The 22297-nt window shown below is 39.6% G+C and overlaps 1 pseudogene; it reads right to left on the reverse strand.

Moving 5' to 3' along the window:
• Positions 1-13648: 13648 nt before the first annotated feature.
• Positions 13649-15975, reverse strand: LOC129357332 (nuclear factor 7, ovary-like; annotated as a pseudogene).
• Between the last annotated feature and the right edge of the window lie 6322 nt (positions 15976-22297).

The raw sequence follows: 22297 nt of genomic DNA on the forward strand, positions 1-22297 counted from the left end.
TTTTTCTCTCAACTGTTTCCTGCTCATTTTTTTAAGACTTCCTGTTTTAATTCCAGTCTGGAGGCAGAGATGTGGCGCCCTCTAGAGGATTTTATGTACATCTGTAGTTTCAGAAAACCAACAATACTGGTGATGATGGTAGTTTTTGGTGTTGAGTGAAATTCTCCTGGTAAAAAATAAAATATATATTTTTGAATGAACTAATTAATAAACACATTCACAGTAAAGCTTTTAGTTCTTCATCAATAATAAAAACCTCACTGTACTTCTGGATATTAATGATCAATATCTGTTTCCTTGCTGATCAATACTGAATAAAATTGATGCTGTATTCAGATTCAAATCTTGGATTCCTTAAAATAATTCATCAATCTAATGTATTCATGTTAAACTCAGAAGTACATTGAGGCGTCATTATCCAGGATATTTTTATCGTTTTAATAGTTTTCCAAGAACACAGACATACAGTGAACAGTTTGACTCCCTCTAACTAAAGTTACAGAGCCACTAATGTGACGAGAAGCAGTTGATACCAAACAAAAAAGAAAAGGTAATTACTTTAACTATACAGTTGGTGTCAGGCTCCGATGAATGATCCATTTCTTCCAGCATCTGTTGTATTTATAAGTGGCAAGTCTTAATGAAAAGGTCAGTCTCTCCATTCTGTGAATTTCCTCAATTATGTCCTTCCAGTCCGAACATGATGGTGGTTCCACATCAAGCCGCCTGCGAGTTACAGCTTTCTTTGCAGCTGCTAATAGCATCAACAGGTGATTTCTATCAGACGTCTTCAGTTCCTGGGTAAATTACCAGGAAAACCACAGGAAACCCACAGCGTCAATTTAAGCCCATTTTAATATGGATTTCTTTCATGACTTCTGACCAGTAGGGGGCGATCTTAATACATTCCCAGAAACATGAAAATGTCCTGCAGACACATTCCCACAGTTCCTCCAGCATTTTGCCTTTTCAGCGTCGTTACAATGTTTGCTTTTAATATCAGGTGCAACAAAAACTCATCATGAATTTCCAGGAAAATTCCTTCCAGGCTGGAACTTGAGGTGTGAATCACAGAATTGCATATATTTAACCAAACATCATCAGTTATCCATATTTTGGCTTCTTTCCCATTTAACCTGAAGATATGTTGTTACATTTCCTCTCTGCTTGTAGACATGAGTTGCAGGAGCCAGATACATTACTACTCTGGACTTAAGTAAAGGATACTGGCAGGTGGCACTGGCACCAGAAGCCCGCAAGCTGACTGCATTCAGAACACCATTTGGTATGTATCATTTTAAAGTGATGCCATTTGGCCTGCAGGGAGCGCCTGCCACCTTTCAAAGACTTATGGATCATGTTTTGAGGGATGTGTCTAGTTTTTCAGCAGCTTACTTGGATGATGTGGTTGTGTTCAGTCAAACCTGGAAAGACCACATGTCCCATTTAAAACAAGTGTTAGCATGCATTAGAGCAGCAAATTGAGCTACTGTGAGCTTATGGAGAGTGGGGAGGAAATGTAATGAAGGTCTTCATTATGTGTGTGAAAACATTTTAAATGTATTGAATTGTTTACTTAGATTGGCTTACCTCAGTTCTTTCCTTATAAGGGTTCTGGGAGAGACCAAATATAGAGGGGGAGCAAAGCACTGTGACTTTTAGAATTTATTAATTGGATTGATATTTATAAGAGTATTTTTAGAAATGAAATGATTGCTATGAAATGAAGTGTTTAATATTATGTGAAGATGTATTGTCTTGTTTGTGTATATGTATTTTGTTTTATCCTGCTTTTTGGGGGCTGTGAATTGGTGCAGCCAGGGACTATAAAAGCTGACAGGTTGCCCACATGTGGGTGTGCTGCTGTGGGAATGCATTTTCCCCTTTGTATGCAGGATCGTTTGTTTCAATGTTGGTGATTAAACACCTGGTTGGTCTGCACTGCATCTCTCTGCCTCAAGACTCCTCTTTTAAAGCCTGCCGCTAAGGGTCATTCTAACACTTCACTATGTTTTATAGAAAAATGTCCCATTTTCATAAGCCAAAAACAAATCCTTTTAACAAACCATGCACCTGCTGCACTGTTTCAGAAAGTTATAAATTACGTCATGTTAAAGGACAATCAAATATTTAGAAACATCACATACTTTTAAATAAATCTTGTCACATTTGGACCAATTACTGAATCTGCTGCATTTTTAACAGAATTATAGACATTAACTGACATATCATGAACACATGTTCAAATTGAACAAAATTGTTAAATGTTTTAATTTATATTTGCCATGGCTCTGCAACTGACTGTGGCCACTGACATCTGGTCCTTGTTAGTGAGAAGGCTGACATTGCATGCTGTTCACCAGTGCACTGTATTCTGGTGGGTAACTTGACTCTGCAGCTGTGAGTCTTCCAGATGTGCATCAGTGAGGCGTGTTCTGTGTTGGTTCTTCATGAAGTTCATATCAGAAAATGCTGATTCACAGAGAAAGGTTGAACCAAACCGGCTGGCAGCCTTCAAAGCTGCTGTGCGAACACCGCTGTACTTCTCTGTGTCAACAAGGCACCAAACGTTTGGTGCAGACCTGTGGGCATTGAGGAGGAGCTCATTTTGCAATGTTATGATTTCAATCTCCACCTGTCCAGCATCCAAGCTGAACATTGCACTAAGTTGCTCAGCAAAGCAAGTTGTGTTCACATTCATGAAAGGATTGGAAATAAATGACACACACGTCTCAAGCTGATCAAGCCCATAAAACCTATTCTCAAACTCCTGCCCAAGTCTGTTTATGACTTCACAGAACTTTTCTGCAACTATTTCAAATGTCTTAGATGCAGAAGTGTTGTCTTTCAGCACAGACTGCACAGAGGGAAAGTGCACCACGTTTTTTCTCTGTAAATGACGTGAAAATGTTGGCTTTAAATTCATTTAAAGCACTTATCATATCAATGACAGTCTTGTCTTTGCCTTGCAGCTCGTAGTTCAAGTGATTCAGTTTCCCAGTAATGTCTGTCAAAAATGCCAGGTCAAGTCTCCACGCTGTGTCCTCCAGCAGTGAGACATCTTCACCTCGGGACTGCATGAACTCTTTGATTTCATCCAAAAGTGACAAAAAAACCCAATTAAAACTCGCCCCTGCTGAGCCATCTGATGTCGGTGTGTAGCAGCAAGTCACCATATTCAGCTGACATCTCCTCCAATAGCAACTTGAAAATTCGGTGCTGTTTTGCTTTGGATCGGATGCTATTTATCATTTTTACAATGGGACTCATCACACGCTCAAAGCCGATCACTTTTGCACATAATGGCTGCTGGTGAATGACAGTGATGATGCAGAAATGTGGGAAAGTCTGGGTCACCTTGACAGTGAGCGATGAAACCTGTATGTCGGCCGATCATAGCAGTCTGTAGTCAACGCTACCAGCTTTTCCATCGGCACCTTTCTGTGTATGAAAAACTCCTTCACCGTTTAACAATGTCAGCTCCCCTTGTGGTTGTCTTTAAGGGGAGTAACGTCAGGAGTTCCTCTCTGGTGGAAAAATCTCCAAAGACCATCCGGACGACAATCAATAGCTGCGCTGTACTGCTGCTGTCCACGGACTCGTCGCACTGGATGCTAAACCACCTGCACCTCGCCAGATCCTGATCCAGCTGATCAGCCAAGTTACCAGACATAACTGACACTCGTCTAGCATCGTAGAGGCCCCAGTTGTACGTCAGAGAGAGTGGAGATCAGATCGGCTCCATTTTTCTCATCCTTGAGAACAGTGTTAGCAATAATAATCACTGCTTCTTTGACAACTTCTCCGTCTGAAAATGCCTTCTTCTTCTTTATCAGAAAATGTGTAGCTCTAAACGAGGCTTCCGTTGTTTTTTGGGACTTTTTGTTGGTCTTTTGAAAAAAACAACGACTGTTGCCTCCCCAAAGCTGCCTTGAGCTCCCGGGGTTTTTCTGTCCGCAATGCGCTTCCGGTGGGTAGTTAGCATTGTAGCTTTATGACATGTAGTGAAGTGTCTCCACATTGTGCCGCTTCGCCACAGTCGCCCCGCAAATAAGACACACACAGGTTCCCTTCACACAGTTGTAAAAAGAACTCCTCCTCCCATTCGTTTTAAAATGAGAAGTTTTCCTTTTTTCTGCCATTTTTGGGGGTAGGAAACTGCATTCACCGATTACCTTCGCGGAACTCCTAGCATACTTTTCACGACCGCTGATTGGCTCGCACAATACTGCACTTTGAACTAGATGAGGTCAGAGTTCACCAAAGCTTAAATAATAATAATAATATATAGATATATAATAAACATATTCTTATAGATAGACAATTTAATGTATATAAAACACAAATAAAATAAAATAATAACTGAATAAAATGAATTTTTAAACTGAGGGCAGCTCAGTAGTGAGTTGTGCTATTTTTAGAACTGGTCCTTGCGGCACCAGGTTGGTGACCCCTGGGTCAGAGCTCGTTGTTTCTCCTTTCTGTAACAGGGTCAGTGTTATTTTCCATGTGCTGTATTTCTAAAAGATTTTAACATCTTTTAAATGTTTTTCTTTTTTCTTATAGGAGGACCACATAATTAACTTTCCTCTCAGAACAGTTTTTGCTGCGTCCCATAAAATACAGGGAGAAATATCCTCTGTGTTGTTGTGGTCCATGTCGTCTTTAAACTCTCTTTCTACCAAGCTGCCAAATTTAGTGTCATTTAATAAACTATTATTAAACCTCCACAGGGTTTCTTTGCCATCATTATCCAGATGAAGTGTCATAAACTCTCTGCATGATCCGATATCTCTCACCATGTCACCATGTATTATTCTGTTATCAACATTTTATATGAAGAAATAATCTAATCTTGATCTGATGAGAATAAGAGAAAAAGGAGTATTTTTATCTTGGGCTGTAAGTTCCTCCATACATCCACCATCACTAGTTCTTTAATCAGACTTTTGATGTTTATTGTTTCTGTCTGAGACTTTGTAATTTCACCAGATGAGTCCAGAAAATGGGTAAACTTCGGTCCCTGGGCCATATACGGCCGGTTAGGCTTTTCTATCCAGCCAGTCGAGCTTGTCCAAGTTATAATGAAAACCCCTGGATGTGTAAAAACCTCATTCATTTCCCTTTACCCTGCAGTACCCTCGGTTCCCCGATAGATGGCGCACTAGTCTAGACACATTGATCTTTGTTGGAGTGCATTTTTTCAGCTGCCATTTTTCCCCTTCGGTAAAAATGAGCGGACCAGAGAAAGGAAAAGTGGACGCTGATTGCCGAGTGTTTAAAAAGTGGTGGACAACAAAATATTTTTTTACTGATGTCCGATCGACGGCCGTATGTCTGATATGCCAAAAAACGTTTGCAGTTTTCAAAAAGTACAATATCAGCCGTCACTTCGCCACAAAGCATGCTAACTACGCTAGCAAGCTGTCAACAACAGAACGGCAGCGACTGCTCAGAGGTTGGCAGCTAATTTACAGACTCAGCAACAATCTGCGATTCAAGAGTCAAGTACCAAGGCCAGTTTTCTGCTGGCATTCAAGTTAGCAAAAGCTATAGCAAGCCTTTCTCGAAGGCGAATTTTTGAAAGACTGCATGGTAGAGACAGCAGATCTCTTGTGTCCAGAAAGCAAAGGCAAGTTTGAAAAATTCAGCTTGTCACGCAGGACAGTGACTCGGCGTGTGGAACTGATGATGAAGATTTAGTCAGCGAGTTAAACAAAAAGGCGGAGTCCTGTAATTTATATTGACTAGCACTGGATGAAAGCAACGACATGAAAGACACTGCTCAGCTCCTAATGTTTATCAGAGGGATAAATGACAGTTTTGAGATAACAGAGGAGCTTTTAAGCATGGAATCACTGAAGGGGAAAACGCGAGGAGAGACTTATATGAACAGGTGTCTGCTGTCATCCAGAGAACGAATCTGCCTTGGAGTAAACTTGCCAGTGTCACCACGGATGGATCGCCAAATTTAACTGGATCGGGTTGCTGAAGAGAATCCAAGATAAAGTGAAAGATGAAAACCCTGACCAGGATGTTATTTTTCTTCACTGCATCAAGAATCTCTGTGTAAGTCTGTATTGCAGCTTCATCATGTTGTGGATCCAGTTGAAAATCTTAACTTCATACGAGCAAAGGGACTTAATCACCGTCAGTTCATTACGTTCCTAGAGGAAACCGATGCGGATCACCAGGACTTACTTTACCACTCTCATGTCCGCTGGTTAAGTTGTGCCAACGAGTGTGGGAGCTCAAGAGGAGATTCGTTCGTTTTTGGAGCTAATGGGGAAATCCGACAAATTCCCTGAGCTGAGCGATGAGGACTGGCTGAACGTTAAACTGCAGGGGAAAGATCAGTTTGTTCACGACATGTACACAAATGTGAGAGCCTTCAAATCCAAGCTGATTTTATTCTCCTTATGTCAAATAAATGTTTCGCTCATTTATCCACACTGGCCACGCAGAAGGCCACACGAAACGTGAGGAAATACTGCAAATCACTGGACGACATGCACAGAGAATTCTGCCGTCGGTTCACCGAGTTTGAAAAAATTGAAAAGTCACTTCGGCTGGTGTCCTGTCTCCTGTCACAAGACCCAAAACAGCAACGCATGAGGTGCAATTGGAGCTGATCGATCTCCAGTCTGACTCCGTCTCAAAAGAGAAGTTCAGATCTCTTAAACTGAATGACTTTTACGCTTCACTTAACAAAGCCACATTTCCAAACCTCCGGAGGATGGCGCAGAAGATGCTGGGTTTGTTTGGCTCGACCTACGCGTGATTAGACATTCAGCGTTATGAACATCAACAAATCCCGTCACAGATCCCGGTTTACTGACCAACACCTCAGATCTATTCTGAGAATTGCCACAACGAAACTCACTGCAGACTTTGATGCACTGGCAAAAGAAGGAAGAACTGTTCCCACTGAAATGATAGTTTCTCTACTGTGTTATGAGAAAAATAGCAACTTTAACATTTACGCACAGCCGCAGTGCAGCAGCTTAACCAACATGAATTCCTCCACCTCAGTTATTCGCTGCTCGGCCTCCTCAACTCTGTTCATCATGTCTTTCAGGTCTGCAACAATGTCGTCCAGCCGTTTCCCCATCTCTGTTCTAAACTCAGACTTTGTTATGAGTCCTGACTGGTCAGTGATTTGGTTTTGTGGTTCGTCTGAACTCTTTCAGCTCTGTAAGAATGTCGGCTCCCAAAGCTCCCATAGCTTCCTCTGCTGCTAGCTTGACATCTTCAGAGACCTCCTTCGATAAAACAAAAGTTTTTTAGGCTTTTTCTGGCTGAATTTCTCGTTTTTCTCTTGTTACTCCCTGACATGAAATGTAAATACTAAAAACAATGTTTTATAAGTTATTTGTCAGGGATAACTCGACCGGCCAGGAGCTCGAAATTCATGATGTCGCTCACTTCTCTGCCATCCGGAAGATCCATTATCCAGGATATTTAACGCTGCAATAAACATGTTAATAATGACTGATTATTGTGTCTGGGATGTTTAACGTTGGGCCCGATGTCAAACATTGTCTCCAGAAACCTTTGAATAAAAACATCCCAGATACATTAAACAGTCAATAGTATTAAATAATGAGGTCAACATCAAATATTGGAGATAAAATTTAAAACTGAGGACAGAGACTAAGCTTCAATCTTCAGGGATAATGTCCTGATATTTAACGTCATCTCTTCTTCTGTCTCACCACAAAGGATTTACTTTTCCCTTTTTTTACTTTTCTGCTTTTATTCATATTATTTCAACAGACTGAGAAAATCCCAGTAAAAATAATGAAGAAATCAAAGTGGTTATTTGCCTCCCAGGAGATGAAGGGAACCGGATTCAGATGTAGTTTCCGGGTCATCTGGGTCTGAAGCAGCTTCACATCCGTTCAGCCGTTAATTCTCCGTTTTCTTCTCTCTGAATGTCGCGGCGTCTCTTCCGGCCTCCATCGGCTCAGTGTGACGGAGCGACTCAGACTGAATCAGGTTCATTGATTCTATCAGCCTTTACTTGTAACGTCAAAAATGCTTTTAAGTTGACAAAAAAACACATTGACTTAATGTATTGCCTGATTTTTATTTTAAAAGTAATGCATATTATTAATAGTTATATACAATAGTGTGTGAAGGACATTGTATACAGAAGAACAGTTACTTTCCACCAAATATCTATTTTTCTAGTAAACAAAATGATGTTTCTTAGTTTACAAGTTGCAACATTTAGACTTTTGAATCTCAAAATTTCCAAAAGTTAAACATTTTTGACTCTTCCACTCTCACAATAAAAATATATAAAACATTTCAAAATTATGTGTGAAGTTGACTCTTTTAATGACTTTTTAAAAAAAGTAATTTAATACAAATACAAACTCCTGTGCCTTTTGTGAGTCAAACACTAAAACTTAAATTTAATTCCAGTTTAATAAATGTTACATGGAAATATTTTGAAAACTGGATCTCAGTTTCAGAAAAACAACAATACTGGTGATGATGGTAGTTTTGGTGTTGAGTGAAATTCTGGTAAAAAAAGAATTTTCAGATTTTCAAACTGAAACTAATTAAAAATACTGTGAATGAAAACCAAAATAAAATATATCAGAATAAATAAAGTAAATAAAATAAAATCTATTGTTCATGTTTTGTGTTCGTTCTAACATCCGGTTTTGTCTCACATCTCTATAATATTAATCAATCCACTACTTTTGTTACTGTGAGCCTCAAACCATAAAATCTTATGTTATTTCATGGAACTGCAGAGTTCTTCTATGCCTCCCAAAAGTCAAGTTAGTCATAAATAGGTTGAAAGAAATGGACTCTAAAATTGTGTTTCTTCAGGAAATGCATCTTCTGGATGAGGACGACCTAAAAGTGAGGAGGAGGTGGAGGGGAAATATATATACGGCACCGTTCACATCTCACTCCTGGGGTTCTGACTCTAATCCATGAATCGTTGCCACTGTAAATTAAACACATTATTAAAGATAACAGAGGAAGGGATCTAAAACTTCAAGGCTCCATAATGTTGGAAACTCTAATTTTAACTAATATTTATGGCCGAATGTGGATGACAGTAAATTTTACAATCATTTATTCCTCACCCTTTCAACGCTTAAAGGATCACACATAATGGGGTGGACTTTAATTGTACATTAAATCCAAACATGGACAGATCAACCGGAATAGATCAGTCGCATAACAACTGTAGAGCTGCAACTCATAGAATGATGAAGGAGCTGAAGTTGCTGGATGTATGGGGAGAGAAAAACCAGCCAGCAAAGCAAACTCCTGTTATCCAAGTACTTTAAAACCCACTCCAGAATCGGCTTCTTTTTACTTTCTATAGAGGCTGGAATCCAAGATGGCTCCTATGGCAATATTGTAATTTCAGACCTCGCTCCATGTTGTTTGGTTTATAAAGATGATCAATTAAAGAGAGACCCGCTGAGACGGCAGTTCCAGCATAAATGGTTACAAGACGAAATATTTAGGGAAACAAATTGACACATTTTTCCAAATTAATACAACAGAAACAGCAGCATGTACAAAATGGGAAGCATTTACGGCCCTCCTGAGAGCACATATTATTAGTTATACAGGGTTTAAAACAAAGAGAAAAAAACTAGAATACAATTGGAAGATAAATAAATTCAAGCTAAAGTAAATAAGAGCAACGACCCAACACTAGAAAAGGATTTATTGATTTTGAGAATATGATAAATATTCAGCTTCAAGAGCTGCAGCAAGTCTTTTGCAACTCAGGCAAACATTTTATGAACAGAGCAACAAAGCAGGCAAGTTACTGGCCTGGCAAATAAAACAGAAACTAAACAACCAATCACATCCATAATATCAAATGAACTATCTCACAAGATCCGCAAGAAATTAACACAGCCTTTAAGAATTACTGTGAAGAATTGCATAAAGAACAAATAAGCATAAAACTAGAAGACATGAATCAACTTTTAAAACATTTAAATAGAGCTAAATTCTTAGAGGAAGACAAGGACAATTTGAATCTAGAAATGACAGAAGAAGCGTTGGGGCAAGCCATGAAATCAGGGAAAAGAGCCGGACCAGACGGTCTTCCAATAGATTTATATAAGACCTTTAATAACAAGCTTTTCACCCCATTATTAGCTGTTTAAAGACATTTTTCATTCTAATTATCCCCTCAATGAATGATGCCATGATTATCCTTTTGCCAAAGCCAGACAGACCTCCACGTAAATATGAAACTTTAGGCCGATTAGTTTCCTGAACTCTGATCTGAAAATCATCTCCAAGCTGCCAGCACCACGTTTACAAAAGGTCTTACCAGATACAATCCACCCAGATCAAAACGCATTTATTTTGGGGAGGCAAGGTTTTCATACCGTGAGGCGAGTGTTAAACATAATTCATGATTATAAAGGAGCCTCAGAATCAACTTCAGAAGTATTACAGTTTAATATAGTTTCTGAATTTAAATATTTACACATTTCTTCAGATCTTGAACAGGAATCTGCGACCAATTGCAGACTCATTTCAAAGGAAGTGGAGAGTTCATGTGAAAGGTGGATGCCACTACCAATATCTATGATTGGAAGAATACATATAAAAATGAATATGTTGCCAAAGTTACTATATATATTCCAGAATGTTGCTCTTCCGCCTCCTGCTGATTTCTTTTCACAAATAAAGAAACAGATGTTACGTTTCTTACGGAACAACAGAAGTCCAGAATCCGTTTGTCTTTACTGTCCCTCCCTTGTTCTTGAAAACTGGTTTGAGGAGGTGAGATCTGTCCAGGTTCACGCAGAAAACAGATCATAACGAGCCTGAGAGACTGAAGTAATCTGGTATGATTTAATCTTGATTATGGAAAAATGTATTATTTTGTGTAAATTGTCTTAAATTGAAATGACCAAATTCACTGAAGCTTCAAGTAGTTTAAATTTTCTTTACCAACAAAGTTTGAATTAAACTCTAATGAACAGGATCCTGTTTTAAGGTTTAAGTTATGTGTACACATACAAAGAAATCTCAATATAAGTTAGAATTACAGCAACTAATTTATCATGTTTCGCTGAAGCTCTTCATTAATTCATTACTTCAAAAATTGTTTTGCTATAACTAATAATTCCAGGACAACAAAACGTCTTTTAATCTCTCTAAATTCAAATTTATCACAGCTGTATTTTATAGAAATTTTCCTCTGTTCAATATAAATGCAACCAAATATTATATGGTATACCAAAATATTATAAACACTGCAGTATCAAGGATTTAATTCTTAACACACAAAAAAATAAAAATATTTTGAAGGAAAATAATCTTTAAAAATGTTTAGAGTCAAGGGAAACTGGTATTTTATATATAATCTCTTTGTAATTCTCATTGATAACCTTGTATTTACTGTGTGTTTACAACAGTTCAGCTTTTAATTATTTACGTATTTTAAAACTTTTATTTCAAAACCCTAGTTTTGCTTAAAATGTTCTCTAACATTTTACTCATTATAGTTCAATGGCATAATTTTATTAGTTTATTGCAGAACTACAGTTTTTCCAATTTCCCTTGACAGTTTCTCAATCTGTGGCTCACGGACCCCTAAAGGATCATTAGTGTCAGTCCTGCTGTACAGGACAGAGATAACGGGAGCACAAAACTCCATTGAAGTCATTCATTTCTCACTAAAGAATTTCTAAATGTGAACAGGGTCAGAAGCAAGCAGTCGTCGTAGTGACAGTGGCAGTATGTGTGTGTGTGTCCGTGTGTTGGTAAATAAGGTTTAGAAGGACATTTCGTAAGAATACAAACCACACTTGAAGGACATTTTGAATTAACAGGACAAGAATCTTGTCCTGCTAATTTTGACTAAAAACTAAAAACGTAGAAAAGTTTCTATTGGTCCATTAAGTCCAAAAATGCAAAAAAAAAAAAACAAAAAAAACAATATGAACATTTAATTCACATAAACCTGATTTTGTGTATAAACTTTGTATCACCACAGTGCCCCCTTTGGTAGGTTTGTGTCATAGCAAGACCTCATGAATATTCACGTGAGGTCTTATTCTGATAGGTTGTCTGCTGGAAGGTCCTGCTAATATTACAATGTCCTTCTAATTCATGTGTTTGCTCATTACGCTGGGGATGATTTGGCAATATATTACTTTGTGCCATAAAATTGAATATTTTATAAAAATTTGTTGGATTCCTAAACCCAAGCTTTTGACCAATCTTGGAATGTATGTGGCACCTAAAAATATACATTTTTTAAAATATATTTTCAGCAAATATTGTTAATTTGAAATATTATGAATAATAGATGTGTGGAATACGTGCATGGACTAAAAGAAATATAAACCATAAGAAAGCCATTTTTTCAAACTATTTTTGCACTCCACTGCTAACATTTTGTTGATTCTAGTCTGCTCTGTATCCCGAGTCAGAACCAAGCATTTTAAAGCAGAATTTAGCTTCAATGCACACAAAATCTTGAATAAACTTAAAGAAAGTTCCATTCTTTTCTCGCTAAAGAATTTATAAATATGAACGGGACTAATAAGCCAGCAGTGTTCATGCAGTGGCAGTGTGTGTGTGTCACTTATCTTGAACGTTTCTTGTCTCCCTCCTGCTGTCGGCATCGCTGTAGTGAAATCCTCCCCGTCTCTCTCCTCCTGCTCCCCGTCAGTGCAACTGGTTCTGGTCTTGGATCTTTCGGTCCTCCAGATCGTCCCTCAGTCGATGTCCATGTTGTCCACAGATGAAAATCAATTCCACTTAAGTTTTGCTACAATAAATTTAGTCAAATTATGGTAATTCAATCCTATCTACATTTTTTTTTAATCCACAAATGTTTTTTTAAAAAAAAACATTTAACACTTTTTAAACACTCGCATTAAGAAAATGCTTAACCTCGTTTTATTCATGAAATTGTAACCACTGTTACTTTTTAAAAACCAGAACTACCTAAAAGCATAAAATATAACAGTTAAACATCAGAGACCTGATAAGATGTGAAACAACTCCACCTGGTGGAGATGTGTGGTAACAACAATCACATTTCTGGAGGCTTGATATGAAGCAGTAGAAAAAATTTGCAACTAATTAAATCACTTTGATGACTGAATAATGCAAAAAATAAATAAAAAATAGGAATCAGGAATAATTTTTCAATGGATTCAGAGCAAATCGATCAACATCACCAGCTGAAACTGACTTAATAGAAGAAATAAACAGATAGTAAGAAATTATCTGTAGGGGATTCATAGATCTACAGAAAGATTTTGACAATAAATCAAGATTTCTTAATTAAAATATCAGAATGTCATGGAGTTCAGGGAGTAGTTATGAACTGGATGAGGATTTATTTAAAGAGCAGAAAACTATTTGTGAAATGGGAGAAATTGAATCTGGTTGTATGCAGATTGTATGTGGGGAACCTAAAGGGTCAGAACTTGGACCAGAAGAACCAAACTGGAGTTTAGAGGAGGTTCTGCTATTTGACACAACAGTGAATGAATCAGAAATGATTTGATGCTCATTTGATGGATTCCATCACATTCTTACTTTCAAACTGTGGATCCAAACTGAGACTCTAAAAATGACAGGAAGTTCTGTAAATGTAAACCACAATAAAACCTCAGAGAAGAAATGAATGGAAATAACATTTATTACAGTTCTGCAGTCATTTCATACATCATCTCCCTAAAAATGGAAAACAAATTATACAGAGATGAAAAGTACAAAACTTCTTCCTCTGTTTTGTTTCCAAACAAAAACTAAAGTCAGACTAAAGAATCAGAAATGAAAGATTAACGCTGCCTTCCTGCAACAACATTCAGTTTCTGCTGCTTCACAAACATCATGTAGAGTTTATCATTGTTCTGAAACCTTTATGGTAACAAACTGGATGATAATCTGGATTATGAAGCTCTGATGAACCAAAGTGTTTGGAACTGAACTGAACAGAAAGTCTCTAGACCAGATTAAAATCTGCTGGGATTAACCATGGACAACATGGACTTGGATTATTATCACAGGATTTTCTGGTATTTACTGGATCATAAAAGTGATGATAGAAAGTATAAACACAGCATTGATCAGGGGAATAGTCAAAGCAACACTAATAAACACTTAGCAGGAAGTGAAAAGATCATTTCAGATTCATAGTTCAGTTTTTCACTCAGCAGCTAAAAATAGACGCATTAATTAAACATGTTGACATTAATTTCTGCTGTCATGGAATCAATAGTTGGAAAGTCAGAGATGAAGAGTCTCCAGATGATCAGATCATCTCCAGTTTCCTCTTTAAAACTCACAGTTTCAATCTGATCAATAAGTTTTGATTTGGATCATCAGAGCTGCTGCTTGATCACTGAGATCTTCATCGGTTCAATCTTTAAGGTTTTATTAGTTTCAAAATATGGAAACATCTTGTGAGTGAAGGGTGTGTGAAGGTGTGTATGTGTGTGTTAGTATCCAGATCAGAGAAGGACAGCTTTCCTCTGTCCCAGTCCAGATTCACTCTGATCCTCTGGAGATTCTTCTGGACTGAGAGACGAGTGGAAGGAACTGGTAGAGAACCTGCTGAGTATTTACCTTCATGGAACCATATACAACCATCCAGACTCTATGTCTCCCTTCCTCTGAAAAGATTTTTCTATGACACCAAGTCTCCAATCATCACTTTCTCCAACATCAACATCCCAGCTGTGGTTCCCTGAGTTAAAACCCTCAGAACTCAGAACAGACCAGTAATTATCAAATCTCTCTGGATTATCAGGAAGCTGCTGTTTCTCTCCTGCAGTCAAACTGGTCAGATCTTCAGACAGATGGAGTTCTGAATCAGCCGTGTTTGGGTCTAGAACCAGAGGAGTGTAGGTCACCATGGTCTGCATGTTGCTCCAGATGTTGAAGGCCAGGTTGCCCAGATGTTTGGCCTGGTCTATCAGAGCTCCTGAGGGCAGCTGTGGATCCTCCAGCAGGGGGCAGCGCTGGACTCTTTCCACTGCAGCCTTGTAGTTGTGCAGGAATGAGACGTCTTCAGCTCTCAGCTCCTCCTCTGTGGCTCTGACTGTGTCTGAAAGAGCTGCTATCTCTCTGCTCAGAGCCTCCATCTTCTCCTTCATCATCCCTCTCTTCTGCTCCTCTTCCTCCCTCAGTGCAGCCAGCCTGGCCTCCTCTTCCTCTGCTAGAAACTGATGAAGCTGCTTAAACTGCTCCCTAATCTGCCTCTCTGTGTGTCGGGCCTGGACCTTCAGGTGTTCTGCTGTCTGATCAAACTCCTCCTGAACTTTCTTCCTGAGCTCCAGCTTCTTCTTTAAAGGCTCCAGAGTTTCCTGAAGCTTCTTCTTGTGTTGCTGAGCAGCTTCATCAATGGGTCTGAATCTGTGATTGGTGTGTTTTACTGAATCTCTGCAGACGACACACACTGGCTGCTGATGGTCCAGACAGAAGAGTTTGAGTTTCTCAGAGTGCAGACTGCAGAGATCCTCTGAAGCTCTCTGCTCTCTCCGCTGTAAGAAAGTCTCACACAGATTCTTCAGAGCCAAATTACAGGGTGGATTATGTCTTGAAGATCTCCTTTGACAAACTGGACACTCTCTTCCTGGTTTCTCTCTCCAGTATTTCTGCAGACACTCCTTACAGAAGCTGTGGCTGCATGACAGAAGAACCGGACCCTTAAATATCTCCAGACAGACCGGACAGCAGAGATCATCGTCTGATCTGGAAGCCATTTTGTCTCAGAGTGAAGCTGAAACCACAGCAGACAGAACGTCAAACCAGGAAGTCAGTTTCTCTCCTGTAGAAACTTTCTGAACTTACTTTCACTTTGATCTGCTTGTTGTTCCTCCTGCAGCAGTCTGTGTTCCAGTGTCTAGTTGCTCACTTCTCTCTCTGTTCTCCTTGTTCAGTTTGATTTCAGTCGGAGACGAAGGCAGGTGTCAGAGTTCATCCTCAGGGTGTTTACTCAATCAGTTTTTCTCTCAACTGTTTCCTGCTCATTTTTTCCAAGACTTCCTGTTGGAATTCCAGTCTGGAGGCAGAGATGTGGCGCCCTACAGGATTTTCTGTACATCTGCAGTTTCACAAAAACAATACTGGTGATGATGGTAGTTTTTGGTGTTGAGTGAAATTCTCCTGGCAAAAAATAAAATATATATTTTTGAATGAACTAAATAATAAACACATTCACAGTAAAGCTTTTTGTTCTTCATCAATAATAAAAACCTCACTGTACTTCTGGATATTAATGTTCAATATCAGTTTCCTTGCTGATCAATACTGAATAAAATTGATGCTGTATTCAGATTCAACAGCTGCGATTCAAATCTTGGATTCCTTAAAATAATTCATCAATCTAATGTATTCATGTTAACTCAGAAGTACATTGAGGCGTCATTATCCAGGATATTTTTATCATTTTAATAGTTTTCCAAGAACACAGACATACAGTGAACAGTTTGACTCCCTCTAACTAAAGTTACAGAGCCACTAATGTGACGAGAAGCAGTTGATACAAAACAAAAAAGAAAGGTAATTACTTTAACTATACAGTTGGTGTCAGGCTCTGATGAATGATCCATTTCTTCCAGCATCTGTTGTATTTATAAGTGGCAAGTCTTAATGAAAAGGTCAGTCTCTCCATTCTGTGAATTTCCTCAATTATGTCCTTCCAGTCCGAACATGATGGTGGTTCCACATCAAGCACCTGCGAGTTACAGCTTTCTTTGCAGCTGCTAATAGTATCTGTGGGAAAAAAATCTCTAATCTGTAGTAACAGATCAGGCTTGAGACTCTGGCAAATGGCAAAGAGCAAAATGCTTTTATTTCTCTGTCCTTTGCAAACGGAGAACACACAGTAACCACAGCACAACAGCTGTACCTACAATGAGTTCTGACTTGGAGCTGCAAGCTCTCACAATATATAGGACTCTCTATATAATGTGGTCATTCCCTGACCCAGAGCCAGTTGAACAGGTTAATGCACAGTCACTCTTAACAGGGTATAGAGAGAATGCAACATCCATTCTTAGGGTAAGTTAATTGCTCAGATGATAAACATATTTGTTCAAAAATAGGTGAATTTCCAAAAATCATGTTTACTAATGGAACAATATTGCATAACAAGCACATTATCAGACTTTGTACGTGCACTCAGCACGTAGCCTTAGCTTGTGACATTTAATGGAGGAATTTATTAAGCCTTAAGGTTTATTCCATCTCACTACAATTATCTAACCTGTTTATTGTTGTTAACAAACACTGGTGCCTTATTTTAGTTACTGACAACCTACTGAAACTTTTCCAAGGAGAGGTCAAAAGGATACCTATCTAACTGATTCTTTAAAGACTCCTTGACCTTCATGTTTTAACAGACTAAACAATACTAGTGTTAAATGACTAAATAAATAAATAAAATTCTTAAAAGAAATAATAACACAATTTTTATTTCACAGTATGAACAGGTGATTTCTATCAAAAGTTGCGCGTCGTCCTCCTCGGTCTGATGTTCTGCCGATTGCTGGACCCCAGGATGGGCCTTGTCTTGACCCTCTTATAGTGGTCGGCAGGAATCCGGGTCGTTCTCTCTGATGTGATGAGCAGCACTGGAAATGATCCCCGCCAGCGTGTGGAGGTCCAATGTGGAAGTCTGTCACCACGATCCAATCACCGGGTCTGATGGTATGGAGTGGCGTCTCGGCAGGACGTGGCAATGCGAGTTTCACCGTCTGAGAAACTCGAGAAAGCGAATTCGACAGGTTTCGACAGCAGGACAACATCGCATCATCACATACAGAAGTGGAAGGAAGGATCTGTCCCTGAGAGCTTCCATACATTTGCTAAACATGCCAATAATAACAAGCAAACATTTCTTCCACTTAGCAGGGAAGTTCAATAAAATCCATCATAAAATAGTTAAAAAGGTCATTGAGTCACAGAGATGGCAATAAGTAACATTGTCATGAAGTGGTGAAGTGGAGATGGTGAGGCAGACGCTGGAGACCCAGGTAGGTGAATGGTGAATATTTAATGATGAAAAATAGTCCAATAACAACAAACAGTCAAAGACGTAGTCCGCGGCCAGGCAGCACGGCTGAGCGGAAGCCAGGGCTCAACGCCGGTAGCAACTGGTCATACAGGCGGCTAAAAAACACACAACAGCAGACAAAGGCAAAAGTACGACAAACAACGACAAGGACCCGACGAGGAACAAAGGACACAGGAGGGACTAAATACACTGAGGGTAATCAGGAGAACAAGACACACCTGGGAACAATCAAGGGGAAAGACAACGAGGAGAACTCAGGACACAGAAACTCAGAATTAAACACAGAACCTGACAAAAACATAATAAAGACAGTAAGAGGATCAGATGATGCAGAGCCATAAACTAACAGCACTAAATCAGGGTCAGTCAGAGCATTAAAAATCATAAAATCCTTGACACAAACAGGTAAACATCCATAATTGTCCTTCAAATCCAAAAGCAAAAATATTTAATTAGTTTAATTATTTATGTAATTAGACCTGCATCATATTTGTTTTGTGATGGCACTATTAGTAATGGAGACAGATCTGTTTGAGATAAAAACATGCTTCAACATTTAGGCCTGTGGTCAGAACCAATTCCACAGGTTTTCTTAAAGTGCACTACATAATGATACAACTTTTCGTTTTAATGCCGATATTCGTTCAGAAAACATTACATTTGGATCAGCAGGTGAAATGATCCAATCAGTTTCATTTTTACATGGATGAAGAAATTTCCCAACACATTCCTTTGCCAAAGCAAAGTGTGGGTAAAAGTCAGGAACCCAAAAGAAGAAACTGCCTCTGCTCAGCTGAGAGAGAGACAGCCCAACCCGCTGTGTGTATTTTCCAAAACAAAGCAGATGTTGACATTTTCTGATTGGCACAGAACCATCGCTTCTCATCATCACAATCAGCTCTCAAGGAAACATTTGCAATGCAGCTTCATTTGTCAATGCTGTTGAACATTGGAGAAAGGACAGATTAAAGTTTTCACTTCTGCAAGAAGTTGTTGTGAAAGAGTCGAATCTTGGAAGCTTCCATTCATCTACATAGTTCAGAGCAGACAAGCCAAATTGCACAGCTGTGTGAGTCCAATCAGAATGTGATGCAACTTTTACACCTTGTTGAGATCATATCAATCCCTAATCGCACATCAGATCTCACCCTCTAAGGTTTACTGGCACATATCAACAAAACCAATGAAATATCATATTCCCTTTTATCACAATTAAAGAACCATAAAGGACACTTTTCCTGAATCAGGAAGGAAAAAAATCTTTGTGTTTAGAGTCAAGGGAAACTGGTATTTTATATAGAACCTCTTTGTAATTCTCATTGATAACATTGTATTTACTGTCTGTGTTTGCAACAGTTCAGCTTTTAATTAGGCCCGAGCAGCTAAGCTGCGAAGGCCTATTGTTTTCCTACTGTTTCTTATTAGGCCCGAGCAGCTAAGCGCTGCGAAGGCCTATTGTTTTCCTACTGTTTCTTATTATTAGGCCCGAGCAGCTAAGCGCTGCGAAGGCCTATTGTTTCTGTACTGTTTCTTATTATTAGGCCCGAGCAGCTAAGCGCTGCTAAGGCCTATTGTTTTCCTACTGTTTCTTATTATTTATTCTGCCCCCCTAAAGAGGGGCCTTTTTGGGGGCTTTATCATTTTCAAAAACTCACCAAACTTGGCGGATGCGTAAAGGGAGTTTCAAAATTTTGTATTTTAAGGTCATTGCAAAAATCCCATAAAAAATGGCTCAATAGCGCCACCTACAAATTTTCAAAGGACCCTTTGCTATTCACTTAATTTATCCTAGAGACATGAAATTTGGTACACTTGTAGAGCTCCCCAAGATGCTCAAAATTTACAATTAATGTCATAGTGCAAGTATCACAGGAAGTCAGCCATTTTGGATTGAAGGTCCAATTTTGAGGCCATTTTTGCCGTTTACAGCCTCCGTATTTGATCGAACTCCTCCTAGGGATTTCGATTGATCGGCTTCAAACTCGGTCAGTCTGTTCATAAGGCATGTCCCATCTAAAGTTATCAAAACGGTGAGTTTTTGAGTATGCTGAAGGGGGGTTAGCAGGGTCAAAAGTTCACCTACTCGCCATAAAAAAATAAACTGCTATATCTCCTACACAGAAACTCACAGAGGCACCAAAGTTTCTGTGATTGATCATCATGGGGTCTCCTACAATACCCTATGGTCGAATGATGACATCACTTAGGCCACGCCCCATGAGAACAGGAAGTGTCATGTTTTACTGTGGACGGTCGCTATCTGACCCCTTTGACCTCATCAACATGAAACTGTGCCCAGAAACAGAAGACATGTTGGTGTGTTGAGGATTCCAACCACGACCAGCTTCGATGGAGCAGGTGGGCGTGGCGGCGTGGCGAAGTGACCTCTAACGCCATCGCCATACGTTTGGCTCTCAATTCCACATTTTCGGGCGCAGCTGCTCCAAACTCACAAGGATGGATCGCCATCAACTCCCCGACAGGAATCCATCACAATATTTGTGGGGCGTGGCCTAATTTCTCTATAGCGCCCCCTAGAAAATTTTAAATGATCAGCCCCAAGCCATGCTTTAACCTACAATTACGAAACGTTGTACACATGTGTACCTTGTCAGGACTTACAAAAAAGTCTCTTGGAGCCATGGTCTAAACCCCACAGGAAGTCAGCCATTTTAGATTGAAGTTCAGATTTTGACCCCATTTTTGCCGTTTACAGCCTCCGTATTTGATCGAACTCCTCCTAGGGATTTCGATTGATCGTCTTCAAACTCGGTCAGTCCGTTAATAAGGCATGTCCCATCTGAAGTTATCAAAACGGTGAGTTTTGAGAATGCTGAAAGGGGGTTAGCAGGGGTCAAAGTTCACCTACACGCCATAAAAACATAAACTGCTATATTTCCTACACAGAAACTCACAGAGGCACCAAAGTTACTGTGATTGATCATCATCGTGTGTCCTACAATACCCTATGGTCGAATGATGACATCACTTAGGCCACGCCCCCTGAGAAAAGGAAGTGTCATGTTTTACTCTGAAAGGTCGCTATCTGACCCCTTTGACCTCATCAACATGACACTGTGCCCAGACACAGAAGACATGTTGGTGTGTTGAGGATTCCAACCCCGACCAGCTTCGATGGAGCAGCTGGGCGTGGCGGCGTGGCGAAGTGACCTGTAACGCCATCGCCATACGTTTGGCTCTCAATTCCACATTTTTGGGCGCAGCTGCTCCAAACTCACAAGGATGGATCTTCATCCAGTCCCCGACAGGAATCCATCACAATATTTGTAGGCTGTGGCCTAATTTCTCTATAGCGCCCCCTAGAAAATTTTAAATGATCAGCCCCAAGCCATGCTTTAGCCTACAATTACGAAACTTTGTACACGTGTGTACCATGTCAGGACTTACAAAAAAGTCTCTTGGAGCCATGGTCTAAACCCCAGAGGAAGTCGGCCATTTTAGATTGAAGTTCAGATTTTGATCCTATTTTTGGTGTTTATAAACCATTTCAGTAATTCGCCACTTGGGGTCAGTATTGCTCCACAAATGAAACGGCAGATAAACAGGATGAAGAACAATATCAGTATTTCGCCAGTAGGTGTCAGTGTTCCTCCACCGTTGATAAACAGATCCATGGGCGGATGGGCGCGAAAACTTTGTGAGAGCGTTGCCATGAAATTTCTAAAAGGATAGAAATGTCTCAGATAATTTTTGTTGAATTAAATCATGCAGTAAATGTAGCGTTTTCTTACTTCTTACAAACCATTTCAGTAATTCGCCACTCTGAGTAAGAATTACTCCAACAATGAAATAGAGTGCTTTAGAAACACAGCTGAAAATGATGAAAAATTACGAACTGTAGTACTTCGCCATGTGCATATGATCGGATGTAAATTACACGTGGATCTTCCGACTGACGCCAAATTGGATACGTATGACCTTTGTTGACCTCTAAAGAGAACAACAGCATTGAAATATATTTTGGCTCCACTGCGCATCCTACATAATCCGCCAGCTATATTTCCTCGCTAAACCAATGAATCTGCACCACATTTTTTGCATTGTCAAGGAGCGACTCCGAACGCATCAGTGCGTACCGCCTGGTGGACGGCGTGGAAACTGCGCAACAACTTCTGTGTTAGCACGTGGCCAGCGTTGATGGAAACTGAGCAACAGCTTCCGCGGTGCGGGCGGAGGAGCTGAAAACTGCGTGAGAGCTTCTGTGGTGGCTGACGTCAGGCGACGGTT

The sequence above is a fragment of the Poeciliopsis prolifica genome, unplaced genomic scaffold (assembly GCF_027474105.1).
Source record: "Poeciliopsis prolifica strain line A6 unplaced genomic scaffold, Auburn_PproV2 SCAFFOLD237, whole genome shotgun sequence".
Classification (NCBI taxonomy): domain Eukaryota; kingdom Metazoa; phylum Chordata; class Actinopteri; order Cyprinodontiformes; family Poeciliidae; genus Poeciliopsis; species Poeciliopsis prolifica.